The sequence below is a fragment of the Nannospalax galili genome, unplaced genomic scaffold (genome assembly GCF_000622305.1).
Source record: "Nannospalax galili isolate Female #2095 unplaced genomic scaffold, S.galili_v1.0 scaffold752, whole genome shotgun sequence".
In the NCBI taxonomy this organism is placed as follows: Eukaryota; Metazoa; Chordata; class Mammalia; order Rodentia; family Spalacidae; genus Nannospalax; species Nannospalax galili.
Genome location: NW_008333404.1, coordinates 1,518,922 through 1,523,444, shown reverse-complemented (window position 1 = coordinate 1,523,444; position 4,523 = coordinate 1,518,922).

The following is a 4,523-nucleotide window of genomic DNA, read 5'->3' as shown; positions in this document are numbered from 1 at the left end:
CCCAGCCACACTCCTGATTTCTTATCAGTCTTACCTTTTAGATCTCAATTTGCAGGACAAGCAAGACCAGAACTAAGAAGCTATGATCAAACCAGGGTTGCACCTTTAATCCCAGCACTTGGGAGGCAGAGGCAGGCAGATCTTAGTGAGTTTGAGGCCAGCCTGGTCTATATGTGAGTTCCAGGCCAGCTGGGGCTACAGGGTGATCCTGTCTCAAAAAGACCAAAAAAAAAAAAAAAAAAAAAAAAAAAAAAGCTATGATCAACAATCAGGAAAGCCGGCCCATAACTAGAAGCTTCTTTGGGGCAGGAGGCAGGTAATAAGCCCAAAACCAGACAAGGCAAACCTTCTTCCCAACTGGCTAGCAGATCCACAGGAGAAAATGAAACACATGTCCCCAAAGATGCTGAACTCTAAAACAGTCAGTGAGCAGCCAACAACTGTACACAAGACTGACACTCCATGCGAAGCCACTCAGTCCTTGCATGTGAGGCAGAACATAGTCTATAAGCCTCTGCTCAGAAGGAAGTGGGGCTGGAGAGATGGCTCAGTGGTTAAGAACACTGACCGTTCTTGCAGCAGACCTGTGTTCGAATCCCAGAACCCACATGGCAGCTAACAACTGTCCCAGGGGATCCAATAGCCTCTTCTGACCTTGGGCATTGCAGGACACAAGTGCACTTACCTACATGCAGGCAATACATGCATACACATAAAATAAAAATAATAATAAAAAAAAAAGAAATTGAAGCCTTAGATACAGTCAGGACTGGGGTCAGGGAATCTAGACAGCAGACATCTAGTACAGCTATTTCTTCGCTTTTTTGAGACAGGGTCTCACTTATGTAGCCCAGATTGGTGTCAAACTCACAATCCTACTACCTTAGCAGCCCAAGTGCTAAAACTATAAGCTCATCATCATGCATAACATAGCTTTTTTTTTTTTTTGAGACGGTCTCAATGTGTAGCCCCTGGTTACCCTGGAACTCCATATTTCTTATAAAGGCTCATCCAGAACGTAAAATACCTATCTACAAGGAAACCAACACCCTCAGCCCAGGAAAAGAACTTCTGCCTTTCACCTTTCCTCCACTGCAAGATAATAGAATGGCACTGACCACTTGGACCCAAAGAGGGAGGGAATGAATGATCTGTAGCTCATGAGGCGACAGCAGCTTCTATGAGCTGAGAAGCAGCCAGGTGGCCCTGAAGGATCACTGGTCCAGCATAACACCTGCAGTTCTAAAACTTGATGAACAGGAGAGCCAAGGAAATCCTCCGGGCTCCCCACCTCTCAACTCTCCTCCTGGGGGATGGCAGAGTGGAGGCGGCAGCATTCAGACTGACCTAGACAAGAAGGTACATCAACAGAAAGGTAGTCTCCTCCCAGGGAGACAGGAGAGAGAGCAGTAGCTTGCTGGCCACTGAGAACAGAGGCACCAGGCACTGGATGCCAACTGGAGCTGCTGGAGGAGGCGGAACCTCAGCCCACAGCTGAGTTAGGCTGGTCCTAGGGTGCTTGGCCCTTTCAACAGCTCCACCTCCTCACCACAGAAGCACTTGGGAAATCCTTCTCAGCCTGTCACGGGGTCAGTCAGTATTCCAGTTCAAGGACTTTACCCTCGTCCCCACTCCTGGTCATTGCTCTTTTGGATGAAATCAGTAGTCAGCACTGACAATAAAGGACCTTCAAGCTCCACCTTCCCCCTCCAGCCTCTAGTCACACATTCCAGGCCTCAGCACAGCCAGCACTGCCCCTGCCTCTCCACCTTAGCCAGAATAAATATTTAATTCATTAAAAGAAAAGGAAGCCTCTCAAACGGAACAAAATTGAGTAACTTCCCACAGTGGATTTTCCCCCTCACAAACACATATTCTTCCTAAAGAAAAGTAGAAAATTGAATAGAGAAAGGAAAGAGGTTAAAAAAAAACTGAAGACAGAGAAGGCAATGCAGGACACCTCCCCCTCTTCCTCCTCACCCATTTGTGTTTAACCTGATAGGAGATGAGGAGCAATAGCTGACCCTATCATCTGACTATATCTCTTGTGGCCCAACTTTTCCTCCAATGAGACCTAAAACCAAGGGAGCAGACAGTTCTAAACTTTGGGCCATCCCACCCCACCCCATCCCATCAGTGGGATGTGTCTCTTGTTAGAGCATTTTGAGGGTTAAGGGCTCAGAGGGCTAGCCAAGAGCCTAAAGAGTAGGTGGAGCCTCTCCTGGACTCCTGCCGGCACAGGAATGTCTAGTGCCTTTATTACCCCAGCAAAAAAGGTGAGGAGCTTTGGAGGGAGCCCTAGTCGGTGTCACAGAATGAAGGGAGCCCTAGTCTGTATCACAGAATGGCTGAGGGAAGCACTTCAGCAGGTCTCCTATCTCAACCCCAGAACAAGGCAGTCAGCCCAGCGCTCTTGGACTCCACGCATTGAAGAGTAAGAAGACAGGCATGTGATAGAGGGAGGTGGGGATTAATGAGGACTCTCACACTGGGTTTAAGGCTTTCTGTGACCACAGCCCTCCCCTGCTGTTCTGGACTTCCATTGGCAGAGAAGCACTACCCAGGCCCAGTAGAGAGAAATACCACATTCAGCAGGGTCAGGACTTCTGACTCAACAGGAGGGGAAGGGACTAGGGTTTCCAGCCACTCTCTTACACATACCCACAGAACGAGTCCGCTCCCTGCTGCAGCCCTGGTGGCTTCTTGGCACCACACCAGCACACCAAGACAAACAAGGCATCCCATAAACAAAAGATCAGGACAAGAAAAGGTGATGTGCACACAGGATAGACAGGTGATCCCACCTGTTCATCACCCTCAGCCCTAAGGCCAGAGTCTTGATTACACCTATAACTTTTCCACTCACAGAAATTATACCACCTGCACACATGAATATGTGTTCATTTTTTGTCTGTCTGTCTCTCTTACACCTGCCCAGAGACAGATGCCACTTTTCTGAGGCATAAGCTTGAGGGGGGCCAGTAGAGCAGGGATTTCACAAGCATTGTATTACTAGCAACTTGAGCAGGGCACTGCCCAGCTCCAACCTTTGCTCCAACTCTGATCCCCCACACCAAGACCCTCTCTAGTGGATGAAAAGTAATGGGAAAGTGATGCCTCACGGGAATTTGTAGACCCAAAAGGTTGGAAAGGTAGAAGTTCAGCTGGGAGGAAAAACTTCTCACAGACTCAACAGTCCTAGTGGCTCAGAGTTTGGAGGAAACATAAAGAGGCCATGGGCTGAGAGAATGAAAGAGAGAAGGTCTCATGGACTGCCAGCTTCCACTCGTCTGAGAAACTACCAAAAAGGAGTCCTGAAGAGTCTTCCTCACTGAAAGCTTTCTTTTGACGTAACTGTAACTGGTCATGAACTTCAAGAATGCTACAAGCATTAGAATAAATCAAGAGGTGTGTCACTGCTTCGGACAGCAGCACAGTCCAAAAATTTGGGTCAGATTCTAGGAATGATTAGGATGGAAAGTAGAAAGAACCCTGGTCTACAGTTTACCTTGTATATTTGACCAACCCCCACATACCCACCCAAACACTGAAGAATACAGCCTCCAGGGACAGGGGTTTTAGGGGTTGAAGCAGCAGCTGTCGATGAGGTGGTGTTGAAGGGCACACAGTACAGGATCAGCCAGCCTATGGCCAGTGGCAAGAGAAAAAGACCCTTCTTCCCAGAGCAAAATCTGGCCAGAGGCCAGTGAGGAGAGAGGGGTGTGGGGTACCAATGGAGACAAGGACCAAGCCATACACACACACTTTGGAAAACAGAGAAACACTGTATGGTCAGGACCAGGACATATCAGGCAGGGCTGCAGACAAACCCTTACCCTTAAGAGCTCCTCGGAAGTAAGGTTAACCAATTGCAATCAGGCAGAGACACCTGGGCTCTGGAATGGACCGGTGGAGGCCTTCCCTAGCTCAGTTCTCTGGAAAGACCAGCTCGCTCCATACCTCAGATCTTTAGAACCTCTATAGACTACTGAGGCTGGCAACTGAGATAACAGACCAGGTTTCAATGCAGGAACGAATCTCAAGCTTAGAAACCTGCAGTTACCCAACAAGCCAAAGGGCCTCTGGGCAAGTAGTCAGCAAGTTACCGCCCAGAAAGCCAGTTTCACCAGCTACTCCTAAAGCCTGCCTCGCACACTCCATAACGGTATAGGAATCTTAGCCCTTTGGGGCCAGGAATGACACTCAGCCACTCCTTCCTGTTCCCGGTTAAGCACATGGGGCGCTCTGACCTCCCTCCCGGGGTGGGCACAGGGGGCTCATGGGAAGCCGCAGCAGCAGAGCCGCGGCCTCCGCACGCCGTCCACAGGACCCATCCAGTACTCCCCAGCTTCTCCCCTCGCCATCAAAGGGGCGCCCATGGCTGTGGTCCCCGGGAAAGCGGCCCTGCGGCCTCTCCTCCCGATTCGACCTGTGGCCCAGGACGGCTTCTCCCGGCCACCACAGCGCGCCGGACCACGGCGGGACTCCGGCAAGCCTCGGCCCGGCCCGGCCGCTCCCTCCCG